Below are 27395 nucleotides of genomic sequence, written 5' to 3'. Positions count from 1 at the left end.
CAGGAGGGAGCTGCTGGTGCAGCTCAAGTCTGAAGGCATCCTGTGAGCAGAACGTCCTCTCCTGTGGGTGGTCTCAGTCCGCTTTCTCTTAAGGCTTCAACCGATTGGACAAGCCCACCCACGTTACGGCAGGTGATGTGCTTTACTCAGAGTCTACGGATTTAAATGTTAGGCACATCTAACAAATACCTTCACATTCACATCTAGACCGGCGTTTGACCAAGCAACTGGCAACCGTGGCCTAGCCAAGGTGACTCATAAAACTAGCCATCGTAGGAGGCGTGACGGGCACACAACAACGCACGTATCTAAAATGGACAATTCGGTAAGTTTTGATGTATGCACATCCCAGTGGAAGCATCACCACCATGAAGACAGTGAACACATCCGTGCCATCACCTGCAGCCATCCTTTGCCCTCTGTCATTCCTCCATCCCAGGAAACTATGGACTCTGTCACTACACATAGGTTAGAATTTTCTAGAAGTTTGTAAACAATGGAATTATCCAGTATATACTCCTTTTTTCTGGCTTCTGTGATTCAGCGTACTGATTCTGAGGCACATCCATGCGACTGCATTTATCCCAAATAGTTCATTCCTTTCCATTGCCGATACCGTACTATCGTGGGGATTTGCCAGGTGAACTCACCTGTGCTGGACACTGGGTTGTTCGCTGTGTAGACCATTACAGATAAAGCTGCTGTGGACGTTTGTGAACCAGGATTTATAAGACCACACACTTTCTTTTTTTGCGGGGGTACAGCAAGGGGTTGAAAAGGCTGGATCAGATGATAGGCATTCATTTAACTTGTCATGGAACCGCCACACTCCTTCACAGCCTGACCGCACCATCTGACATGTGCCCCGGCCCTGTGTGAGGGCTCCCGCTGCTGTGTATTTCTGCCATGTCCTGGCACGCTTGGTCTTTCTGACTATACTTGTCTAATGGGTAAGAGGTACTATCTCATAGGATATTAATTTGTTTTCCTCTAATGACTAATGATGTTAAGAATTATCTCGGCCGGGCGCGGTGGCTCACGCCTGTAATCCCAGCACTTTGGGAGGCCGAGGCAGGTGGATCACGAGGTCAAGAGATCGAGACCATCCTGGCCAACAAGGTGAAACCCCATCTCTACTAAAAATACAAGAATTAGCTGAGCATGGTGGCGCGTGCCTGTAATCCCAGCTACTCAGGAGGCTGAGGCAGGAGAATTGCCTGAACCCAGGAGGCGGAGGTTGCGGTGAGCCGAGATCGCGCCATTGCACTCCAGCCTGGGTAACAAAAGCGAAACTCCGTCTCAAAAAAAAAAAAAAAAGAATTATTTCATGTATGTTTATATGCATCTTCTGTGGTGAAGTACCCAGTTTTCATTTTTCTTGATTTCTGAGATTTCTTTATATGTTCTAGACATAAGTCCTTACGAGGCGTATAATTTCCAAATATTTTTCCCAGTCTGTGATCTGTCACTTCAATCTCCTAATGATGTCATTTAAAGAGTGTGCGTTTTTAATTTTCACAAATTTCAGTTTATCAGTTTCTTCTTCTATGGACTGCATCTTTTCGTGTCGTATTTACAAAATGTACACCTAGCCCAAGTTCGTGACATTTTCAGGTTGTTTACTTCTGTAAGTCTCACGGTTGCAGGTTTTACGGTTAGATCTGTGACTCCTTTCGAGCAAATGGTTGTCATGTTGTGAGTTGGAGACACAGGCTGGATTTTTTGAATGTGGATTTTCATTTGTCTTAGCATAATTGGTCAGAAATATTATTCTTTCTCCACCAAATTGATTCCGCGTCTTTGTCAATCATCAGTTGCCAATAGTTGCATGTGTCTCTTTCTGAACTCTGCTCCTTGTTGGCGGTTTCAGAAAATTGATTGTCTTTGTGTAGTTTTCTTCATGTTTCTTGTATCTGGGATTCTTTGAGTCTCTTGGATCTGTGCATTCATAATTGTCGTCAAAGTTGGAAATATTTCAGCCATTATTTCTTCAGTTTTTCTGTTTCCACCCCCAGTGACTCCCAGTACACACGATCTGAAGTTATAGCTTAACAATGCACTGCTTATTTTTAAGATTTCCCTCTCTCTTTCCTTTTGAATAGTTTATGTTGTGAGATCTTCAAATCCATTAACCTTTACTTCTGCAGTTTATAATCTACCATTAATCCCAAGAGTGTAGTTTTCAGCTCAGACACTATGCTTTTTATTTCTAAAATTTCAATTTATGTCTTTTTAGATGTTGCATGTCTCTACTTGGCTTTGTGAATATATGGATTACTGTTTCCATAACTTTAAAGATGCCTTTTGCTGCTAATTCTAACATCTTGTGTCAGTCCTGGGTTGGCCTCAGTTGATTGATTTATGTTTTCGAGTGCTGAAATTTCCTGCTTTATGGCATTCTTGGTGATTTTTGATTGGGCCTCAGACAACGTGAGTTTTGCTTGTCGAATGCTGGGCATTTAAAATTTTTTGTTAATATTCTTGGGTCATGTTCTTGGTTGCAGTTAATTCATTTGGGAGCAGTTTGATGGTTTGGGGTCTTACTTTTTGAGATGTTCGCGGGGAGCAGAGCAGTATGGAGCATAGGGCTCATTCTTCCCCGAATTCTGGATGCTCTACCCATGGCCTCATGAACTTCCACTTCTTATCTTCTCATTAACGGGCACAGGCACAATTCCTGGCCCTGTGTTCACAAGTGGGACGAATACACCGAATTCTTCTGGGTGGTTCTTTCTCTGGCCTGGGGTGGTTGGTTGTGTGCACCGAGGAGTTCTCACTCGAATGCTTGAAGACGGTCCCATGCAGGACTCCACATTCTTCTCTCTGGATAGATTTCACTTATGAGGTATGCTGTAGATGAATGCTAGGCCTCTTTGCCTCTTTGCACAGAGTCCAGCAGGCCCTTCCTAGCTTCCTTCTCCCTGCCCTGAAGCCTGGGGCCTCTTTCCAGGCAGTCATCTGGGGCACCTGGGGCCTCTTTCCAGGAAGTGAGCTCCCCGACCCGAAACCTGGGGCCTCTTTCCAGGAAGTGAGTTCCCCGCCCTGAAACCTGGGGCCTCTTTCCAGGAAGTGAGCTCCCCGCCCCGAAACCTGGGGCCTCTTTCCAGGAAGTGAGTTCCCCGTCTGGAAACCTGGGGCCTCTTTCCAGGCAGTCATCTGGGGCACCTGGGGCCTCTTTCCAGGAAGTGAGCTCCCCGCCCTGAAACCTGGGGCCTCTTTCCAGGCAGTCATCGGGGCAGCCTGGCTTCTTCCCGTCTTTCAGGAATCACTGTCCTCCATCGCCTGATGTTCAGCATCTTTGAAACCATCGTTTCAGGTATTTGGTCCATTTTTTTTGGTCGTTTTAGGTGGGAGGGAATATTCAGTCGCTTCTATTTCGTCAGTTTTGGAAGCAATAATTTTGGTATTTTTTATAATAAAAAATGTTTTACCCTGTGAAATATGAGATAAAATAGTCATACCTTCAGTTCCTTGGAATTCAAAGGATGGAGCAGAGCTGAGTGCCATCCCCTGCGAGGGGCCACAGCCCCCATCCTCAGTGTCTTCCCAGGGCTAAGGACAGTCCTCATGGGTGTGACAGGTCCCTCCACAAGGAGCATTGGAAGTGCATGTGGCATTGTCTGCTCAGCTTCAGAGCAGGAGATGCTGGCTGGTTCCAGATGGATGGGCAGGCATTCCTGCGGCAGGCAGGGAGGGGGAGGCGGGGGAGGGGGAGGGGAGGGAGGGAGAGGGGAGGGAGGGAGACAGGTTGACGGTTGTCAGTGCTGAGTCCAGCCCTGGATCTGAGGATGGGCACTGAGAGCCTGCCCGGTGTGGGCATGGGCTTCTTCTCTCTGGCCAACACCCTGTGGGGTCCCTTTTGCCTGACAAAGGCCTCAGCTCTGGACCCATCCAGCCACTGCTGTCTACGCACCTGCCTGGCAGTTCCCCAGCAGTTCCCCACAGGGCCTCTGGCACCGGAGCCTCCACACCCACCATCTCTCAGCCTCACTGGCCAGCAGCACCCCTCAGCCATTCTTCCAGTTCTTTGATTTTGTATTTTGAATGTGCATATGATCATTCATGGCAGTGGATGGTACAGCAGGCCCCGTCTGCCGCGGGGCCGTTGCCTGCCTTAAGACCTCCAGCTAATTCCTAAGCCCTTCCCAGAAGGCTGCTAACACTGGAAACTATGGAGCCACGGGGCTTCTCCAAGGGCAGGCCAGACGCTGCGGTCCCTCTGGGTGCTGAGATGTGAGGGTGTCTGTGGCAGGTGGCCAGCCTGCGTGGACTCTCTCCCAAATTGCATTCATTACGTGCCTTTCAAAAGCAACTTTGGCCAAGTGTGGTAGCTCAGGCCGAGGTGGGCGGATCACCTGAAGTCAGGAGTTCCAGACCAGCCTGACCAACATGGTGAAACCTTATCTCTACTAAAAATATAAAAAAATTAGCCGGGTGTGATGGCCAGCGCCTGTAATCCCAGCTATCTGGGAGGCTGAGGTAGGAGAATCGCTTGAACCCAGGAGGCAGAGGTTGCAGTGACCTGAGATCATGCCATTGCACTCCAGCCAGGGCAACAGAGGGAGGCTCTGTCTCAAAAATAAATATAAATAATAAAACAAAAGCAAGCTAGGCCAAGCGGGGTGGCTCACACCTGTAATCCCAGCACTTTGGGAGGCCGAGGCAGGTAGGTCACTTGAGGTCAGGAGTTCCAGACCAGCCTGGCCAGCATGGGGAAACCCTGTCCCTACCAAAAATACAAAAATTAGCTGGGCGTGGTGGCACGTGGCTGTAATCCCAGTTACTTGGGAGGCTGAGGTTGCAGTGAGCCGAGATTGCATCACTGCACTGCAGCCTTGGCGACAGAGTGAGACTCCGATTCAAAATAAGTACAAATAAATAGCAACCTCTTATTTTAGAACCGTTTTAGAAAACGTGCAGGTATACAGAGCTCCCCCAACCCCGCACCTGCCTCCCTCCGCTGGTAAGGTGAACGCTGGTGGGGGCACCTGTCACCGTATTGACAGTGACACTCCATCAGCTGCGATCCGGATGTTCTTCCCATTTCCTTCGTTTGCCCCGTTGGCTCCGCCCCATCGCGCGTTCTTTTCCTTCTTCTGTCCGTCTCAAGGTGCCATCCAGGATCTGTTTAGCCGGCGGGTCTCCTGGGGCTCCTCTGGCTGGGCGCGCATCTTGGGTTTGCTCTCGATGGCCTAAGCAACCCTGAAAACGCTTGTCAGGTGTTCATAGGACATCCCATCTGCAGGGACTTGTCTGATGGTTCTCTCCCCTCTCAGCTGGGGGGAGATGGGTCCTTGGGAGGACGACCGCCCAGGTAAAGGGCATTTTTCATCACATTAAGACTGAACGCCCCCACCGTGCCTGTGGCCTGAGTGTCTGACTCAGGGGTGCTGGCGGGGCTTTGAGACCCACTCCTTCCCAAACTCCCCGAGGCAGGATGGCTACAAATGATTCAAGACTTTTCTGCCTGGGAGATGTGTCTTTTCTCCCTATTTATTTATTCATTCAATCGTTAATTTAAATTAGCATGGATTCTTGGACATGTACTTGGACTGAGGGCTGTAATTTCACACAGTTTTTGTTTTGTAGCTGACGTTTCCAGCTCTGGCCATCAGGAGCGCCTTTAACTGTGTCTTGTATCCATTTGACACACCCCTGGCCTTACAGGGTGTTTTTCGTTTTTTTCTTTCCAGCGCTTTCATTATTTTAAAATAGCGGTTTCTTCCATTTGTCCACCTGTCTACGTAACGAAGCGGCCGGAATAGCGGGCAATGACCTGGGAGGTCGTCCGGAGTTACTGCAGCCTTGGGAAACCCACACCCGCTGGTTGCTTAAGAGTTGGGCAGCTGGCCGGGCGCAGTGGCTCACGCCTGTAATCCCAGCACTTTGGGAGGCTGAGGCGGGTGGATCACGAGGTCAAGAGATCAAGACCATCCTGGTCAACAAGGTGAAAGCCCGTCTCTACTAAAAATACAAAAATGAGCTGGGCATGGTGGCGCGTGCCTGTAATCCCAGCTACTCAGGAGGCTGAGGCAGGAGAATTGCCTGAACCCAGGAGGCGGAGGTTGCGGTGAGCCAAGATCGCACCATTGCACTCCAGCCTGGGTAACAAGAGCGAAACTCCGTCTCAAAAAAAAAGAGTTGGGCAGCCTTGGCCTGGCGCAGTTGCTCACGCCTGTAATCCCAGCACCTTGGAAGTCCAAGGCAGGCGGGTGAGGAGGTTGGGAGAGGGAGACCATCCTGGCCAACATGATGAAACCCCATCTCTACTACAAATACAAAAAATTAGTCAGGCAGGGTGGCCAGCGCCTATAACCCCAGCTACTCAGGAGGCTGAGGCAGGAGAATCGCTTGGATGCGGGAGGCAGAGGTTGCAGTGAGCTGAGATCGTGCCACTGCACTCCAGCCTGGCCACCATGCGAGACTCTGTCTCAAAAAAAAAAGTTGGGCAGCCTTATTGCAGATGAAATTGTATTTCCTGCCAGGTTCTTTTCTTGACATGATGAAAAGTGACCGCAGAACCCATCCTCAGCTCATGAATCCTGGCTGCTGGCTCAGGGCAGGTTGGGATAGGTGGATTGTCCTGTCATTCTTGGACATTGTCCCTGGATGAGTGTCTCCAAGACTTGGACATTCATGGAAAGGACAGTATTTCTGGTTTTCATTCAGTTTGGCGGCAACCTGGGGGTTCTGGGGAAGAGCCTGGCCTCTACCCAAGTGGGAGGAGAAGTGGGGCTGGTGGCCAGAGGGTCTCTCTCTTCAACCAAGGCTGTGGCAGTTGGCTTTGGGGTTGAGTCTTCAGTTGAAGAAAAGTTCACAGCAGAGTCCTGGGTGTCACTGGAGGAGGCTGTCCCTCGGGCACGTCTGCCCTCTTGCTACACAGTTCTGGCCCCCGACCTCTGACCAGCTGCACTGTCCCTTGGGGAACTGCTCCTTTGCCCCAGCATGATGGGTGGGGCCAGTCCATCCCCCACGTCAAAGCTCACAGGGGCTCATGTGGGCCAACCAGCAGCTGGTTCCAGTATGAGCCAAATCCAGGGCTTTTGTAGAGGCTGCTAGAAAAGAAGCCGAGTCCGGTCACTGGCCCTGCTACATGTGTGAGACCCACACCCAGAGCTGTCAAGAGGCCCCGGGAACAGGGGGCTGCCTGAGGACAGCGTCGCCCCAAAGCCACGGGGGAACGTGACCGCAGGTGACTGGTCCGCCCCTAGGTCCTGCCCCTAAGGATACACCTTTTCCTTCTGTTCCTTGGCGTTTGTACAGCTGTGCGTAGACATTTCCCGTAATGAAGAAGTGGGTTTGAGTGATGTCTCCTGTTTGCAATGAAAGGTTCTAGCACGACAAGGTGGTTGGTCTGGGATGTGCTCCAGAAATAGCAAAGGTCCATCTAGGAAAGGGAGTGAACCCACCAGCCCCTCTCCCCACCCCCGGAGCCTCCCACTGCTGCTCGGAGACCTCAGGCGGTGGACTGACCTCTGACCAGGCTTGGTAGCATCCCTGCCTGCACACAGCTCAGCAGCCTCTCGCTGGGGTGAGTGACGGCTCCAAGGCTGGGCACTGTGTCCCATCAGGTGGCCATCCATCGACCAGACAAACCCCTGGGCAGCGCACCAGGCGGACCCACTGAGTTCCTGGGCCTCATTCTCGGGAGAAGCTGTCTCACTTCTTGGACATTGAAGCTGAGAGATTTATGGGCCAGAGTTTTTTCAGGGGAGCTGTCTCTGGAATTATCGTGTAATTAAGATGCTAATGGCTGTTTGTGGAACCTTCTCTTCTCAGTCCAAGTGCTTTCTGAATAATAAGAAACGTCCCTTTTGTGATGGTGGAAAACAGCACGGAGAGCAAAATCCTTCATTAAATCACCATTTGCATCTTTTTTTCCTCTTACAATAGAAAGGAGTTTACTAATGCTCATTAATTTTTTTGTTGTGTGAATAAATGGCAGGGAATTCTACTTACAACCCATTCTTTTGTGAAGAAGGATAAACACCTTAATTCCTCACTGGGGCACATTCCAGCCCCAGAGAGCAGCTTCTTAATCAAAGTCTTTTCAAAAAATTTTTTTCAAGGAGTTTTGCAAACTTCATTTAGAAAAACTTGCCAGGGCCCCTCCAGGGCTGGCCAGAGGTCACCCTGTGGCCGCTGGCTTACGAGTCTCAAGTCACCCTGAGTTCAGCAGCCATGGCCCATCCAGGGTCCGCTGAACTCCGCAGCTGAGCCTAGACCGTGCACCAGCAGCCCGTCCTGTTCACTCTCTGGCTGGAGCTGAGGCCAAGTGAGATGACGCAGCCTGTCCAAGGTGACCCGGCAGATGCAGGCAGGCCGGGCTGGGAGCCAGGGCCCCGTCTCTGTCTGTAGATCCTTTGCTGCAGCCCAAGGCGCTGCCACAGTTTGTTACAGTCGAAGCAGATCTGCTCCCTCACAGGCCTTTTTACTGTGGCTACTTCCAGGCCAAGCCTGGCTCCATGGGCGAGGCTGCCCAGGACGCCCCAGAAGGCCATCTGCGCAATTGCAGTTGACAACCCAGAGGCCTGGTGATGAGGCTTGCGGAGGGGGAAAAGGAGGCCACTGGGGCCAGGCGGCACGGACCTGCCCGCTGCACCTCCCTTGAAAGGGACAGCACTGCTGTTCGCCATCACCAGGTGTCCGGACAAAAGGGCCCTCTGAGACATCCTCCTTCACAGTCTCCTGGGAACCAGGAGCCCCCATGTACTCCGAGGGCTCAGTGTTTCCGGGTCTCCCTATGCTCATGACCCACCACTCAGGCCGCAGTGTGAGAAACCAGCAGATTCAGGGCATCTGACTTGACCATATCCCCACAACCCACAGGGGCTCTGATCGAAGACTCCGATGGCTGACAGGACCTCCAAGTCCAACTGCTGGGGCCAGTGGCAGATGCAGGTTAGCGGGGCTGAGTCATCAATTGAGATGAGCCTCATCCAACCCACAGTGAAGGGGTCTGCATAGGGCCACACCCTGGCTGCCCTGGGTCCTTCTCCATCCTGCCTGAGGGAAGGGTCAGGCACCCAGCCTCACCCTCCTGGGAGAGGCAGCTTAACAGGTGACCACAAACTGGGGAGCTCAAAGCAATGGAAATTGATCCTCCCACGGCACTGGAGACTGGAAACTGGAAACCCACGTGTGGTGTCCGCGGGGCCGTGCTCTCGGGAGGCTCTCGGGAGGCTGTCCCCACCTCTTCCCGCTTTCAGGGGCACAGGTGACCCGGGGCTTCTAGGCGCCTCACTCCATCTCTGCCTCTGTGGCCACACGGCCGTCTCCTCTTCTCTTTGTGTCTTCGTTTTCGTCTCTTAGGACACCTGTCATCAGACTTGGGGTCCAGCTGAACAGTCCAGAATGACACCATGTCGAGATCTGTAACGTAAAGGCAAAACATAAAGACCCTGTCCCCAAGGACAGTCCCATTCACAGATTCTGGGCTCAGGATGCAGAGATATCTTTCAGGGGCCGCCGTTCCTTCCACTCAGCACCTTTTCTCTGATGAGAAAGGCTTCTCCATTTGTCTTTTCCAGTCTGTGGCCAGGGCAGAGGTGGGAGGTTCACTGACCACACAGACAGCTCACGGGCACCACCGTGAAGGCCCTCGCATGTGGCGGCTGTGCCCAGCTGCCATCTCAGCTACCCCCTTCCCAGGCAGTGCCCACCCCTTCCCTCTGCGCCCTCCATGGTCCTCTGTGACCTGGGGTTTGCTGTCACAAACCACAACACGGTGTCCACCCCGAACTGTGGACGGTCGTGCAAAGCACCTCACTTTTCCAGGTTGAACCTGAGCTCTCATCTACATAACTGAGGGCTGCAAGCAGGCCTGTAAAGGGTTAAAGTGCGTCTCCAAAGCACAGGCACCTCCTGAGGTTCTCGGGGATGTTGGGGAAGCCAGTGAACCGCTGCGTAGGCTGTGTTAGGAGGAGGTCGGAGGATGTGGGCCCTGAGCCCTGGGCTGGCCTGGGCCTGTGCAGGGTGGCACATCCCGGAGGAATGAGGCGGGAAGGGCAAGCGCTCGGGACCTTGGCAGCCTGGAGACAGCCTCTATGCAGCAGCCTCCTGGTAAAGCCAAACAGTCCCATCGCCTTGCTATGCTTTCCTTAGCCCTCAGCCTCTCACTGTTGGGCAAAAAGAAGGTTTTAAAGAACACCCTTGCCAGATATCAGAGTTTAGGACTTGGGGTTCGTGTTACTCGGTGGGATTCCACTTGGAGAAGGTGACACGAATTGCTTTCAACACATCAGTCAGCAGAGAGCATTGATGGTTGAAGAGTGCGTTGATCAATGGGATGTCCCGTTGCTGAAACTCTGACTTACTGAGAAGCGGGGAAACCCACAGAAGCCCAGTGGAAGCTTCCGGAGCCAGGAGCTGCACGGACTCTCTCCCCGGAGACTGTGGAGGAGTAGGCAGCAGGCAGCCCCCAGCCAAGAGTGGAGGGGAGCCCTCAGTGCAGCGGACACATGTGTGATCAGAGCCCACACGGAGGGGGGCCAGGGTCCAGCTTCCCTCTACTCTGGGAGCACCGCAGACCCTGCCCCCAGGACATGGCACACAAAGGGAGGAGCAGGTGCTCCAGCAGCCTCAAAGGTGCGTGCCAGGTGCAGCCTGTTGGTAATTCCCCGGGGGTGCATTGCCCGGGGTCCCCCAGACTGTGGGAGGCAAAGGGGGCAAGGCCAGGTCCAGCGGTCAGAGGTCTGTCCCGCCCAGCTGGCTGTGTGACTGTGGGCCTTGGGGTAATGCTCTCAAATGATCACAGTGGACTCCAGGCAGGGCTTACCCTCAGCTCTGCGCCCTCCCTGGTCTTCTGTGAGTGACCTGGGATTTGTTGGCCGTTGGCAGAAACAGAAGACACATTGTGACTGTAAAAGGCAGAGTTGCTCCCTAACTGTCTGAAGATCCCCTTGCTTTTTCTGCTCTTCCTTTTCAACTCAGCCTGGTCTTTTTCCCTCCCAGGTGGCCCCACCCTGGCCCCCTCACTCCCAGGCTCCTGGGGCTGAGCCCTCCGCAGCCCCGACACACATCACAGCGATTGGACCTGCCCCACGGCAAAGAGCAAACTCCTCCAGTTCTCCGGGAGAACTCCTGGGGTTTCATCTGCTTGATTCAGAAAGAATCTTTTTTTCTCTTTCAAATCTTAATGTTTTTAATTTAACTTTTCTTTCGTTTTTCATTATAACTGCTAAGATTTTTCTAACTGGCGTCCCAACTGCTTACAGACCTGACCTGTTTCTTGCAGAAAAAGAAAATCACCTAATCATTAAATACAACTATTACTTCATTCCTCTGTCTCTTCAGTGCACCAAACTACTATATGCTCTTGATGATTATAGTTTTCGTCAAAAGAAAAATGTGCCCAGAATCCTGTAACACTTACAAAATACATGTCTCCATTTTCCTACTTCGTTCAGGGCTTGCCACAGGCACGTAGTATTCTTGCATATTTCATACTCATTTTCTATTACTTTTAATATGTAATTCTACAAAATAAGCATTTTTATGATTTACATTTGTGAATTTCTTAATAAAAGATGAAAGCATTTGTTATTTAAAATTCTGTCACTTAAAAGCAATTACAAGGGTTTTCTATGAAGATAGCACAGAGAATTCACCTCGTCATAACCCCTTTGCTCCATACTCCCTGAAAATGGTGCATCTTTCAGAAACAAACCCAAGGAATAGCTGGTCTCCAAGTCCAGAATCGGGCACAGGTGGGCAGGGTTGACCCCCACCCAGTGATGGTGACCAGAAGGGTCAGAATGGAGGTTAGGGCAGGCTCACTGCCGACAGCCCAGAGTGAGTGACCTCATGAGATGAGAATAGAAACTTGCTCTTAAGTCCAGGGGCGGTCAGACACGATGGCTTCTGTCTGTAATCCCAGCACTTTGGGGAGCCAAAGCAGGTAGACCACCTGAGGTCAGGAGTTCAAGACCAGCCTGCCCAACATGGTGAAACCCGGTGTCTACTAAAAAAATAGAAAAAATTAGCCGGTTGTGGTGGTGGGCACCTATAGTCCCAGCTACTCAGGAGGCTGAGGCACGAGATCACTTGAGCCCGGAAGGCAGAGGTTGAAGTGAGCAGAGATCACATCATTGTACTTTGGCCTGGGTGACAAAAGAGAATCTCTGTCTCAAATAAATAAATGAAGCCCAGGGTCTACAGTTAGCCGTGAGCCACAGGCCTGGGGAGATGGCATGAGTGGGACTGAGCCCAGCCCCTGCTGGCACTGTGAATGGACCCGGGACAACTCTAGTATCCCTGCGGGAACCCGGCAGATCCGATGGAGGACCCCGATCAGGATCGGGCACAGGTGGGCGGGGTCAACCCCTACCCACTGCAGAGGGTACAGTGGAGGCGCCGTCCTTAGACAGAGGCAGGAGGGAGAGAGAAAGGAAAGAGGCGCAGAAGCACAGGGAGGAACACCCCTCCAAAGTTTTCCCACTCCAATTTGGCTGGGACGTAGGCATAAATGAATAGAATGATAAGAAATAAAGAAATACAACCAAGAAAAACAACTCTTGGAACATAGATTGGCTCTAGGTAAAATCATTCATGTCTTTACAAACAGAGGCTTCAACATAAGCTGAAGGTGTTTCAAGAGAGAATTGAAGGTGAAATCATATTTACAAATGCATAAAAAACAGACAAAATGCAATGACTTGTGTTTGTGAAAATGAACTAATTGCAAGTCTTACACATGAATTAAAAAGGAGTCATTGAAATACGTTTTGTAAGAAAGCTGTACATGTGTGAAAGTGTAGCCTGCCTGAATGCAGTCGAAGTGAGAAGTAGTGAATTGGAAGAGCGTTCAAAGGAAATCATCCAAGATACAACAAAGTTACAGCCAGATGCTGAAATGAGCCTGTTTCCATTTTAGCATAGATACAAAGATAGTCAACTTTACGCCTCAAAGTGAGATCACCACATAGGAATTGAAGCTAATGGGCCGGCATGGTGGCTCATGCCTGTGATCCAAGCACTTTGGGAGGCTGAGGCGGGCAGATCACCTGAGGTCAGCAGTTTGTGACCAGCCTGGCCAACATGGAGAAACACCATCTCTACTAAAAATACAAAATTAGCTGGGTGTGGTGGCCCATGCCTGTAATCCCAGCTACTCGGGAAGCTGAGGCAGGAGAATCATTTGAACCTGGCAGGCGGACGTTGCAGGGAGCTGGGATCACGCCACTGCACTCCAGCCTGGATGACAGAACGAGACTTTGTCTCAGAAAAAGAAAAAAAAGAGAGAGAGAAAGAAATTTAAGCTGATGGTGGAAGATGAGTGAGGACTTCTGAAGAGCATTGCCAGTATCGAGGGTATTTAAGGTCAGGGAGGGACGGAGGGATTTTGAGGAGGATTTTTAAAGAGACATATCAGTGTCATATTTTCCCACGGTGACTACTGGCCCCACTTTATTAAGACCTACTTCCATTGTAAGAAAGTCAGAACAACGTACAGAAAAAAGTCCAAGATCCATTCGGGGTAGAAACTGCTCACCAGCCCGGAATGGGGGTCTTCTCGGCCTGAGGACGGAGCTCACCAGCCCGGAATGGGGGTCTTCTCAGCCTGAGGACGGAGCTCACCAGCCCCGAATGGGGGTCTTCTCGGCCTGAGGATGGAGCTCACCAGCCCGGAATGGGGGTCTTCTCGGCCTGAGGATGGACATCTACCAGGGAGATGAGCAAGCCGCCGTCGGGGGTAAAACTTTTAACGACATTCGTTCTGAAGTCAGGAACGAACGAGACTCGGGAGCCAGCTCCAACTGTGCCTCTTCAAATTTCACTGGACTCAAGCCAATGTAATAAGGCAGGAAAACATTGATTCAAAAAATTATCAAAATAAGATGAGTATATTTGTTTGCAGAAAATATAATTGTATCCATAGACCATCAGAGAAACAAAGCTACCAAGAAAGTTTCTGGGTACGTACTTTTTAAAAACGCCAGTAACATTCCGAATGGTAAAATAAATAGAAAGTACAGCAGGAAAACAAATTTCCATTTACCTCTCACACAAAATACTGTAAGATGCCAAAGATTTACCAGTCCCTACAAGCAGGATTATGAACTTCAAAAGACACACAGTTGGCTCTCCATATCTGTGGGGTCCACATTTGTGGATTCAACCAACTGCAGATCAAAAATATTTAGAAAAGTGTCTGGTTGTGTCCATCCTCATCACGTATGGACTCTTTCTTGTCATTATTCCCTAAACACTACAATTTATCGAAACTTTCCTAGAACTTACATTGTATGAAGCATTGTAAGTAATCGGGAGATGATTTAAGGCACACAGAGGATGTGTGGAGGTTATATGCAAATCCTGTGCCGTTTTCTACCAGGGACTTGAGCATCTGGGGATTTTGGTGTCTGTGGGAGGTCCTGGAACCCATCCCCATGGATACTGAGGGAAGATTGTGCATATAGCTCTGGCTGGATGGCTTGATGTATTTATGGATTCAAAGTCAGTAGCGTGAACAAGTCAATTTTCCTTAAATTAGTCTATAAATTTAATTTGAGCCCATGCAGAATTCCAGTAGCACTTTTCATGGCGCATGACATTTATGACCACGTAACAGAGAAGGGCAAAGAATAGTGGAGTTACCTGTGGAGAGGAAGAAGAGAGGCTTGTCCTCGCAAATGCCAATCCACACTAGAAAGCTGTAGAATTAGGGCAAAGTGCCAAGTGCACCGTGGCAGAAGAACAGGCCAACAGGACGAAGGCACTCAGGAGGCACCCAAGATACGTGAAATCATTTTTTTACAAAATGGTATATCAGTAATTAATATAATAAAGGTGTATAATCAATGTGAAGAACATTTTATATCATACTTAAAAGTAATATTTGAAGGGAACATTTACAATATTTAAAAGAGGCTTCTTTTCATAGTTACACAATGGACAAAATATCCTGCTACACTACACTTCAGAATGGTGGATAGAGTACAAAATACATGCGTTTAAATGCTAATCTTTACTCAACTAAAATAGTAAGTGCCATCCTCAGAAACAAAACTCAACAGGAAAGCATCCAGGCAGGCTCTGCAGACATGGGCAGCTCGTCAAGGCAGCTGCCAGCTACGGTCACAGGGAGTTTGGGTTTCTGACAATGGCACGAGACCCAAGGTGGGGAGGTAAATAAGGATCATCGTGTGTGGTTGGAAGACTCAAATAGCTACTCTCAGGAAAAGAGGCGTTTAGAGAAAAACCTTACCTGCAAGAGAGACAGTGTTACTCAGCTCCGGCTGTAGTAGAGGGTGGGCAAGAGGGGGTCGATTCCTTTGAAAACTCAGACCTCAAAAATCCAGAGAAAGGTTAGGGCTTGAATTTTCTTCACCATCCAAAACACTCTAGCGGATGCATTTTCCAGTCAGGCCCAGGCTCACAGGGCTCACGGAAGGAAAGGCAGTATTTTATGGAGTTACACCCACAGCCCAGGCCTCCGAATCTGTTCAGAGAATGACCCATTTAAAACCTGTAAATTCACAAGAGCACCAGACAGGGAAAAACTCACGAGACAGGGAGACAGAAGCACCACTGCCTTCATCCTGCAGCAACTCCAGATGTTGGAAAATACAGGTTATAAATAAGCATATTTCATGTGTTTAAGTGGAAATATAAAATGGGTAGAGCGCCAGATACTATTAGAGACTGGGCACGGTGGCTCACACCTATAATCCCAGCACTTTGGGAGGCCGAGGTGGGTGGATCACTTGAAGTCAGGAGTTCGAGACCAGCCTGGCCAACATGGTGAAACCCCGTCTCTACAAAAATACAAAATTAGCTGGCTGTGGTAGTGGGTGCCTGTAATCCCAGCTATTTGGGAGGCTAAGGCAGGAGAATCACTTGAATCTGGAAGGCAGAGGTTGCAGTGAGCTGAGATCACACCACTGCACTCCAGCCTGGCGACAGAGCAAGACTCCCTCCCTGCCCCTGTACTGTTAGAGATGAGAGCTTACCCCTAAAGACAGAGAGAAGCTTGGCAGTTACCAGAGGCTGGGAAGGGAAGTAGGTCAGGGGATGAAGGGAGGATGGTTAATAGATTCAAATATATGCTTAGGTACAAGTGACAAGACCTGGTGTGACCAGGTAGGGTGACGGTGGCCAGTATTAACTCACAGTATATTTCAAAAAAGCTAGAAGAGAATAAGTCACATGTTCCTCTCAGACAGAGAGGAAAATATCTAAGGTGATGGGTACCCAAATTGCCCTCATTCGATTATACAAATGTATCCAGTTATGCTATGTACCCCCAAAATATGTGCATCTAAAATATGTACAGCTATCAGTTAAAACATATGTTATTTGAAAATGAGGGCCCCGCTGGAAGAAGACTTAACTAAATCAACAGAAATGAAAATTGTAATGACTGAAATCAGAAGCCAAATGGACAGATGAAATACTGGAGTTGAAAAGCGGGTGGCTGACGCAGGGAAATGAAAGTGCTCATCGCACACGGCCTGGAGGTTCAAGTTTCTCAAAGGAGTCAGAACTTTGATGAGGTCAAGGAGAGCGACGCTGCAGAATGGCTTGAATTCCACAAAGTCACTGACATGTGAGGACCTGAAAGAGTTAACTGTGGAGAGGAAAACAAACGAATTCCATAACAGACACAAGGCAGGTGTGCTGATATCCGGGCCAAGAGAGGCCCTCGGGAAACCAGATGAAGCCAATGACTATTGCAATCCCAGCACTTTGAGAGGCCATGGCGAGCAGATCCCGTCTCTACTAAAAATAGTGCAAACCCATCTCTACTAAAAATACCAAAAACAAGTAGCCGGGTGTAGTGGTGGGCCCCTGTAATCCCAGCTACTCAGGAGGCAGAGACAGGAGAGTTGCTTGAACCCAGGAGGCGGAGGTTGCAGTGAGCCGAGATCGCGCCATTGCACCACAGCCTGGGCAACAGGGGCGAAATCCTGTCTCAGAACAAAAGACAAACTTGCATTCCTACCCTGAAACAGCGGGAGAGGTCTCTACCATTGTAACATTCACTTGGAAAAACCGCGCTTGAAAATCCACAGTCAAGGTTTGATTCTTTGGATTTTAGTTTCATTAAGAAATGTATAGTACAAAATCATTTTGTTCATAGATTTTACATATTGTTAATGATAAAACACAAATTAAATGTTAAAATAATCGGCTATGATCTTCCGGTTTTTATTTAGATTATTTCTAAGTGAGTGGGTCTGGCTGACGACTAGTTCTTCTTGACCGCTGGCTGGCTGTGCTGAGCACATTCACCCTCTGCAGAGGTGGCATGAATTTCCATTTCCCCCGAGGATATGGGAGCGCTTGCTACTCCTCAGCCCACAGCTTTTAAATCACCGGCGATCTGCTGGGTGAGAAAGAAAAATGTTTTTTTTCATTTTGGCTGTTCTTATTTGAATTCCGGTAATCATAAATAAGATGGAATACCTTCTCATGTGTTAGATGGACATTTGTCTCTCTTTTTTTTTTTTTGAAAACTGCCTGTTTTAGTTCTTGGCCTGGAGTTCTCTTTTTATTTTATTTTTGTTTTTTTGAGGCAGAGTCTCACTCTGTCACCAGGCTGGAGTGCAATGGCGAGATCTCGGCTCATTGCAACCTCGGCCTCCTGGGATCAAGTGATTCTCCTCCCTCAGCCTCCCAAGTAGCTGGGATTACAGGCACGCGCCACCACGCCCTGATAATTTTCGTGTTTTTAGTAGAGACCAGTTTTCACCATGTCGGCCAGGCTGGTCTCGAACTCCTGACCACAAGTGATCTACCCACCTCAGCCTCTCCCAGTGCTGGGATTACAGCCGAAAGCCACGGCACCTGGCAGGTTCTTTTGGGTTGTTTATCTTTTGATTTGTATAAGCTTATTGTAAGTTAAGGAAAACCATTTGTTTGTCACACGTATTGAAAAACACTGACCTTTCTGTTTGCGCTTTCTCACCGTTTCTGTCATTTTTAGTGTTGAAAACTGGGTTTTACATTCTTCGTGGTTACACGAGAGACTGTCCTTTCTCCATGGCGTCTCCACTGCATCTTTGCACTTTTGACACAAAATGAGTCCGTAGACTAAGTCTCACCACAAACTCGATTCCGTTCCATGGGTGTATTTATCTACAATTCTAAAACACAGCCCTGTCTTCATTACTGCAGCTGCAGAGCGAGTCTTCAAGTCTTAAACAGGGTAGTGTGACTTCCCTCATTTCATTATTCTCTTCCAATTTTTTCTGGCTGTCCTGGTTCCTTTAGTTTCCTGTGTAAACTTTAGAATCAGATTAAAAACTCTTTCATAGAAGTTGTATATTCACCTATATATTGTAGCCATAAGTATGTTACATTTTCGATGCCTTTGCAAATGGAGTTTTAGAATTTTGATTTCCAGCTGCTCTTTGATAGGATGTAGAACTATGGCTGGTTTTGTACCTGTGTCTTGTGTTCTGCAACCTTGTGAAACCCATTTACTAGGGGAGTAGCTCTTTAGTAAGATATTTCTGGGCCATGATGAGTTCTTCCAGCATTTGTACGTCTAAAAAAGTCTTTATTTTGCCTTCATTTTTGAAAGATATTTTCACTGGATACAGAAAGGAAAGTGGGCATTTATTATTTTAAAGACGCTGCTCTACTGACTTCCTGCTCGGACGTTCTGATGATGAACCTGTTGCCGCACTTACCTGTGTGTGTTCTTCTGTAGGTGCCACACTTACCTGTATTCTTCTGTAGGTGCCACACTTACCTGTGTGTGTTCTTCTGTAGGTGCCACACTTACGTGTGTTCTTCTGTAGGTGCCACACTTACCTGTGTGTGTTCTTCTGTAGGTGCCGCCCTTACCTGTGTGTGTTCTTCTGTAGGTGCCACACTTACCTGTGTGTGTTCTTCTGTAGGCGCCACACTTACCTGTGTGTGTTCTTCTGTAGGTGCCGCACTTACCTGTGTGTGTTCTTCTGTAGGTGCCACACTTACCTGTGTTCTTCTGTAGGTGCCACACTTACCTGTGTTCTTCTGTAGGTGCCACACTTACCTGTGTGTGTTCTTCTGTAGGTGCCACACTTACCTGTGTTCTTCTGTAGGTGCCACACTTACCTGTGTTCTTCTGTAGGTGCCACACTTACCTGTGTGTGTTCTTCTGTAGGTGCCACACTTACCTGTGTGTGTTCTTCTGTAGGTGCCACACTTACCTGTGTGTGTTCTTCTGTAGGTGCCACACTTACCTGTGTGTGTTCTTCTGTAGGTGCCACACTTACCTGTGTTCTTCTGTAGGTGCCACACTTACCTGTGTGTGTTCTTCTGTAGGTGCCACACTTACCTGTGTTCTTCTGTAGGTGCCACACTTACCTGTGTTCTTCTGTAGGTGCCACACTTACCTGTGTGTGTTCTTCTGTAGGTGCCACACTTACCTGTGTGTGTTCTTCTGTAGGTGCCACACTTACCTGTGTGTGTTCTTCTGTAGGTGCCACACTTACCTGTGTGTGTTCTTCTGTAGGTGCCACACTTACCTGTGTTCTTCTGTAGGTGCCACACTTACCTGTGTTCTTCTGTAGGTGCCACACTTACCTGTGTGTGTTCTTCTGTAGGTAATACAACTCTTTTTATTTTGCTGCTTTAAAATTTTCTCTTTATCAGTAGTTTTGAACAATTTATGAGGATGCACCTGTTAGTTTTCTTATCTCTTAATCTTGGGGTTCATGAGCATCTTGTGTTTGTGGGCTGATCACTTTCCAGAAATTTACAAAAATGTCAGCCATTATTTCTTCAAATACGTTTTTCTTTCTTTCCTGTGTCTCTGGGGACTCCAAGGACACATATATCAGGCTACTAAAAAGTTTCTCTATCATTCACTAATATTCTGTTCTTTTAGTTTCTTCTCTATATGTTTCATTTTAGATAGTTTCTTTTGCTCTGCCTTCATGTTCACTGATATTTTCTTTCGCAGTGTCTAATTTTTCATTAATCTCATTCAGTGTATTTTCATCTCACACATCGAACTTTTCATGTTTGATTTGGTGCATCAATCACCTCCAAGTCTTTACTTAACATGCCTTATCTTTGCTCTAGTGGTTTGAACTTATGGTTATAGTTTAAATATCTATATTCATGTCCCTTTGAATAATTTTAACATCTGTGTCAGTCATGTGTTGATTTTAACTGATTTTTTTCACTCCTCATTTTGGGCTACCTGGTAGTTTTTGATTGGATGCCAAATATTATGAATTTTGTCTTGTTTGGTGTTAAATTTTTCTATATTCCTACATTATTTTTGAGCTTTGTTCTGATATACAGTTATTTTTCTTGGAAATTGTTCTATCCTTTCAGAAATTGCTCTCCTCATGGATTAGGCAGAATGAGAGCAACATTTAGTCTAGGGCTCATTTTCCCCTATTTAGAGACACGCATGAGCTTTCTGAAGAATCTACTCCATGTTCCAGGAACTCTGAGCTTTTCCCATTGACTGGTGGGAACAGACGATATTCTCGTCCTGGAGAGTTTGGGGCATCCTTTCCTTCCATCCTTTCAGGTGGTTCTAGCCAGAGCAGGACATGAATGTAGCTTCCTCACACACACGTGCAGATGCATGTTCTGTGAATACTGGGGTGTGGGGCCTGGAGAACTCTGGGGCCCACTTCCCACACTGCCCTCACCTCTCAGGAGCTCTGCCCACTCTGGCCAGCTCACTCCAGCTGCCCAGGCCTCTGGGGACTGTCTGCCAGGCCCCACGCGGGCCCCCTCAGGGAACTGCAGCTGGAAACTCTCCAGGCAGCAGCTGGAGCAATCACAGAGGTCACCACCTGGTTTCCCTCCTCTCAGGGTGGCCATCCTTCCCTGCCCAATGTCCTATGTTTGGAAAATGATTTTTCCATGTATATTCTCTGGCTTTGTTGCTTCTGGCGAGAGACTGAGCCTGGTCCCTTCTGTTCCGTCTCGGTCAGAAGCAAACAACAACCCTGTCTTTAATACTGAATGTGTGAAAACAGTTGCCAGTGTAGAAAGTTAATATGCATAAGTCCATATGAATAAAAAATAAACAGCTGAATAAATAAACAGATGGAGGAGGAGACACTAACCTTGGTTACAGAATTCTGATCATATGTAGCCACTACTCCTTATGCAGGAGGTGGAGATTAATGAGCCCCTCTCTTCTCCAATGGGGGTCCACACTCAATGATTGGTTTCCAAAGAATAGGCTCAAAAAGGAACCATAGGAACTTCACAGTGGAGAATCCCGGCAGATGCCCCCTTAACCATGTGATGAAGGTCGGCACCTCCAGTGACGGCAGGTGGAAATCACCCCTGTCCCCGGCGGTGGTGCTCCGAGACAGGCATTTCCCCTCTGTGATGTGATTTCCAAGACACAGCAGGCAAACCCAGGCTCAGGGACGGTTCCCAGGACTGTCCAACCCGTTCCCATTGGTTGACAGAAATCACATTCATTAGTGATTGGCTGGACATCGGACTAGAGTATATGAGTACGGTGGTGTCGGGTTATTTTACGGCAAAGCTGCTTGGACGGCAGTTAGTCAGAGTCCACAGAGCAAGTGGCTTTGGGAGTTGATGCCGTCAGCCCAAGAAGGGGAGTGAAGTGGGACCGCTGCCTCAGTCCTGTGCCTCCCTGGACCCGAACCCTTAGAGGAGGCTCACATCCCTCGGTAAAAAGTTTCTTCTCTTTCTCATAATTAATCCATCGGCCCTTCCCATTTGTGTTTCCCAAGTGGCCCTGCACACCACCAGGACAGCACAAGCTCTTAGCAACCGCAGACGCAAACCCCCAACACAACGGAGATGGCAGTGAGGGCCACGCGGTGCTCTCACAGCTCTGCTTCCTCTTCTCTCCCGATGAAGCCAGTAGAGTTTGTTCCCCTCCCCTCTCCTCCCCTCCCCTCCCTCCCATGGACTCCTGGCCTGTACTCCTTGGGACCGTCAAGGTCCCAAAAAACAAGGAGAGAAGTAGAAATTGTCGCAGGCTAGAGGACCAGAGGGGTGTGACAAGTAGACTCGAGGCAGGGCCCTGGATGATACCCTAGAATAGAACGAGGACATTCATGTAGAATGAGAGCTTACGTATAAGCCTGAGTCTCATTTAAAAAAAAAATATTTGAAACAAAGCCAAGACTGCAGCCCAAGGAGGAAAAGAAAGGCTCTTCAGTGAGTTGAGAGGAATCAGTTGAGTCTCTGTGTGGGAAAAAGTCGCATCCTGATCCCTGCCTTTTACCTTACATGAAAGTCAATTTCGGATGGATTACAGGTCTCAGTGTGAAAACAGGGACTCTTTTAGAAGAAAGCGTAGGAGAACATCTTTGTGATCTTAGTGGGGGCAGGTTTCGTAAACAAGGCCTGCACTGGGAAAGTGGAAGCATTGAAGTTATATTAAAATGAGGGCACCCCGTTTATCAGAAGACGCCATTAAGAGAGGGAGAAAACAGCTGACGGAGGGCAGGGATACTGACCAGGCGCGTTTGCTACGCAGGACTTGGAGCCAATGTGTGTAATGAACTTCAGACAGAAGGAAGACAATGCAACATGGTGGTGGGCGCCTGTAGTCCAGCTACCCAGGAGGCTGAGGCAGGAGAATCACTTGCACCTGGAAGGCGGAGGTTGCAGTGAGCCAAGGTGGTGCCATTGCACTCCAGCCTGGGCAACAGAGCTCTGTCCTGAAAAAACAAACTGCAGCAGAAAGTGGGTGACATGTTCACAAGAGGGCACGTCCGAGGTGCTGTCACACCCTGTGCAGCTTCCGTGAGCTGCCACTGTGTATTCAGCAGCCTGGGAAGATGCCTGGGGGTGAGGTGGTGAGGAGCTCCACCTTTTTTTTTTTTTCTTGAGACAGAGTCTTGCTCTGTTGCCCAGGCTGGAGTGCAGTGGCGTGATCTCGGCTCACTGAAGGCTCCGCCTCCCAGGTTCAAGTGATTCTCCTGCCTCAGCCTCCTGAATAGCTGGGATTGCAGGTGCCTGCCATCATGCTTGGCTAATTTTTGTGTTTTTAGGAGAGATGGGGTTTCACCAGGTTGGCCAGGCTGGTCTCGAACTCCTGACCTCAGGCGATCCACTGTGCTGGGATCCACCTCTTCTCTGCTGCACTGCAGAGTCTGCTAGTGTCCCTTTGGGAGGCCCCTGGACAGCACTTCCGACAGCCAAAAACAAGCACATTCGATGACCATGCGGTTCCCTTCCTCGGCGGTGACCCAGCAGAATGGATCTGTGTGTTTACCAAGAGCCCCTTCCTGGAATATCTCAGAAGCCCTTCTCTCGGTAGTGCCCAGTTGGAGCCTGCTGCCTGCTCATGCAGAGAATAGGTGCATACGCCAGACGCTTCACACCACCCGCTCATACCCAACGGGTATGAGTTCAGGGGTCACGAGGCCATGCACACATCATTCCTGGGGGAACCCCACAAACATCACATCAGCAAAAATGGACTCTGATTCCATTCACATGGAGGATAAGGGCATGACAGGGAAGACAGTCTCCCTTTGGGTGAGGGGAGCACCAGGGACTCCTGGGGGTGATTAGGCTCTGGCTCGTGATCCTCAGTTTGGGCCCGTGGATGTGCCCTGCTTGTGAACACCCAGAGAGCCGGCCCTCAGATCCGTTCTCCATGGTGCAATACAAAGTTGATGTGGGAATTTCTTAAGGAAATCATATTTTGATTTCTAAAGTGACGCGGTGGGCAAGAGGGTGTTTATCATCTCCTTTATATTCTTGTCTTAACCTCTGAAACAATTTTAAGAAAATAACACAGATATACCTATAAAATGAGGAGTGAAAGTTCCCTGCGCCAAAGTGCAGAAGAGCACAGATACGGAACTGCTCACCCACCTCCCTGCGCGGGGCCGGCCGCCAGCTGCCAGGGGTGGATGGACTCCACGTCCCTGAAGCTCATATTGTTCCTGGCATTTACTGACAGTCCACGTAATTCAACACGCTGATGAGCAGGTGTCACTATCAGGCCTGGGCTGGACGCCCTCCGTGTCTACACCCTGCAGACTACTTAGCAATGAATCTTGGGTTACTGTCTAAAGAGAATACAGGCAGAGACACGGGACCGGGAACGCTTCTTGCTGCAGCCACTTCTGACCTTGATTTTGTGCCCTAAGTTCTTTTTATCTGGAAGACTCTGGTCACAGTGGAGCTTGGGACTGTTTTAAAAATTACCTAATAAAAATGACTCCTTGAGTTAATGGTTTCTGAACTGCATTCTGGTTATTCTTTAATTCCTGTGATATTTAAGCCATTCCAGATCACACCAAAAGATGGAAAGTTTAATGCCAAAGATTGATAACGATAGTAGAGGAAGAACAAATTACATGTTAATTCCATTTCTAAATTCGGATTCAAAAATCTTCAATAAAATTTAAATAAGAAATCAAATCGTGGAGTATATTTAGATGGATAATCCATCACAGACCAACGAGTTTATTCCAGGAGCAGGGAAGCCAGCCTCGGTGGAGATGGCAGAGCAGGTTCATTTGTTCTCAAGGCTGAGAGTAAATGAGCTGATGCCGAGTTCTGCCCACACCCTTCCCTGTCCCACGGAGGTCCTGAGCACATCTCAGATCTCCTGGTTGCTTCCAGATTTCAAAAACCTAGGCCGGGCACGATGACTCATGCCTGTAATCCCAGCCCTTTGGGAGGCTGAGGCAGGCAATCACCTGAAGTCAGGACTTTGAGACCAGCCTAGCCAGCCAACGTGGTGAAACCCCACCTCCACTAAAAACACAAAAATTAGCCAGGCATGATGGTGGGTGCCTGTAATCCCAGCTACTCGGGAGGCTGAGGCAGGAGAATCGCTTGAACCCAGGAGAGGAAGGTTGCAGTGAGCTGAGACAGTGCCACTGCCCTCCAGCCTGGGTGACAGAGCGAGAGTCTGTGTCAATCAATCAATGAATCAATAAGGCCTGACACAGTGGCTCACACCTGTAATCCCAGCCCTTTGGGAGGCGGAGGCAGGCAGATCACTTGAGGTCAGGAGTTCAGGACAAGCCTGGTCAACATAGTGAAAGGCCGCCTCTACTAAAGGTACAAAAATTAGCCTGCTGTGGTGGCACACACCTGTAGTCCCAGATACTTGGGAGGCTGAGGCAAGAAAAACTCTTGAACCCGGGTGGAGGTTGCAGTGAGCTGAGATCTCACACATTGCACTCCAGCCTGGCTGACAAAGTGAGACTCCGTCTAAACCAACAAACAAACAGTTGCCCAGACTGAGGACTTCCCTCCGACTCGCCTCAAAGTGACCTTCTCCCTGTGCTCCTTTGTGGGGGCTGCAGGGCGGCCACAGTGGGCAGGGGATGCCCAGTTTTCTCTGAGCGGGGCTTTCTTCTTCATCTTGTCGCTGCCCTTGAAGAATCTTCCAGGTTTATCCCAAGTGACACTCCGTGGTGGCCGTTGCCAGGAGGGCCTTGGGGAGTGGGAGTCTGTGTTTCTGAGCCAAAGCACAGCCCTCATCCCTGGCACCATGGGCACTTTGTTCAGGAGCCCTGGTATGCAGATACTGATCTGGCAAAGGCCTTCTTCTCCATCCCTGTCCATAAGGCAGTTTGCTTTCAGCTGGCAAGGCCAGCCAGGCACCTTCACTGTGCTCCCCAGCGGTCCATCAACTCTCCAGCGTCTGTCAGAAGTGGGTTCTTAGCATCTCAATCACCTTCCGCTTTGACCAGAGCTCACACTAGTTCATTCCATGGATGACTTGATGTTGATGAGACCTAGTGAGCACGAAGTAGCAATTACTCGTGACTTACCGGTTAGACATTCGCATGTCAGGCTCTCTGCCACTTGGGCCATAAGACCCAGCGGACCCCGTGTTGCTCGAGGGGCAGGCAGGGCTGTGTGTGGAGCCTTTGGCAGGCCCCAGAGGTTACTCAAGTGCAAGATCTTCTAGGATTCGAGAGCAAAACCCCACCATCCCCCGTCATTGCTCTTCTTTCGAGAAGCAGCTCTGGGCTTGCTGCTGGGCCTTGGCACAGAGGGGACACTTGACCAGGAGCCACTCAGTTACCATGTGACCTGAGCTGCCCATCATGAACTGGGTGTTGTCTGACTCATCCAGCCACAAAGTTGGGCATGCACACCAGGGACCAGAGGATGCATTCATTATCTCAAGCAGTGAAACCACATCTGGTACAGCAGCGGCAGGCGGGCTCACCACTGGGTCAGGTGACTTGACAAGCCAGTGCCATGCTTCCGGATCCAGCTGTCTTCCACACAGGCCAAATAAGCTGCAGTGAAGACATGGCAGGACCCACCGCCCCTGCAGCCTGCAGGTCCCCGAGGGTGGCACCGATCGCTGCAGTGCTCCCAGGCTTTCCGTTTACTACGGTCCTGGGCATAGGCTGTTCTAGTGGCTTCCACTGGCCATTCCCACTGTAACATTCCTCACAACACAGCTCAGGGAACCTGCAGGGGCAGCCTCCAGGTGTTGAGGGGATCTATTCCAACTATGCATCTGGAACTAGGAAAATAACCACAGGATGGGTTGAGGGACCCACCAGGCCTGCCATGGGAGTGACATGAGCAAAACCAGGGGCCACCCAGTTGCCATGTGAGCTGGTCCCTGGTGTGCATGCTGAACTTTGTGGCTGTGTGGGTCCGATAACACCCAGTTCATGATGGGCAGCTCAGGTCACATGGCAACTAGGTGGCTCCTGATTAAGTGCTCCATCTGTGCTAAGACCCAGCAGCAGGCCTAGAGCTGTTTCTCAAAAGGAGAGCACTGAAAAGGGATGGCGGGGCTTTGCTCCCAATCCTATAAAGAGAGCAGGTCTTACTGGTACTGACCACCTGACCTCCATAAGCCCGGACTGGGCCTAGAGGGTGACAGTGAGCTCTGGGGTCCCCGGAATCAATATCAGCTCAGAGCCAGCGTCCAGAGCCCACCGAAGCACTCTCGTTAGTTTCTTTCCTCCAGCGTACGTATATTCCAGTGAAAGACCACAGACCCTTTGGGGAAGGCTGGGAGAAAAACTGACTCTGCATTTGTGGCAGTGCAGCTGGGTCCGTCCCCAAGTGGAACAGGTCTCCCCTTTATTCAAAGGACGTTGCCTTTGTGAACTGGCTCAAGACTGGAAATTGATTGAGGGGCCGCGACTGAGTGATTCAAGTTAGGTTTCTGTTCACTTGACTTGGAACGTTTCCACTTATATAGGTCGAGTAAAATCTCAGTAGCCCGCCCATCTACTTCTTATTTATTAATTTTTTCTTTATTTGAGATGAAGCTTTGCTCTTGTTGCCCGGATTGGAGTGCAGTGGTGCAATCTCGGCTCACTGCAACCTCTGCCTCCTGGGTTCAAATGATTCTCCTGCCTCAGCCTCCCAAGTATTTGGAATTACAGGCGTCCACCACCCCCAATGAATTTTTGTAATTTTAGTGGAGACAGGGTTTTGCCATGTTGGTCGGGCTGGTCTTGAACTCCTGACCTCAGGTGATTTTCCCGCCTTGGCCT

At 49.3% G+C, this 27395-nt stretch overlaps 1 protein-coding gene across 7 annotated transcripts in view; it reads left to right on the top strand.

Annotated features, from left to right (window-relative positions):
• The window catches only part of LOC103787869 (uncharacterized), a 53696-nt gene that overhangs the window by 7915 nt on the left and 18386 nt on the right, over nt 1-27395 (top strand). For 2 of the 7 annotated variants that reach the window (XM_078351539.1, XM_078351531.1), the window contains one exon: nt 10954-11551. The exons of 3 other annotated variants lie outside the window; for them this stretch is intronic. The gene's annotated coding sequence lies outside the window, so the exon portion shown is untranslated. 2 more of the 7 variants (XM_078351544.1, XM_078351527.1) reach the window with 1 other exon arrangement.

The sequence above is a fragment of the Callithrix jacchus genome, chromosome 1 (assembly GCF_049354715.1).
Source record: "Callithrix jacchus isolate 240 chromosome 1, calJac240_pri, whole genome shotgun sequence".
Classification (NCBI taxonomy): Eukaryota; Metazoa; Chordata; class Mammalia; order Primates; family Cebidae; genus Callithrix; species Callithrix jacchus.
The sequence above is the reverse complement of the archived record's forward strand: the minus strand, read 5'-3'. Positions and strand labels throughout refer to the sequence as shown.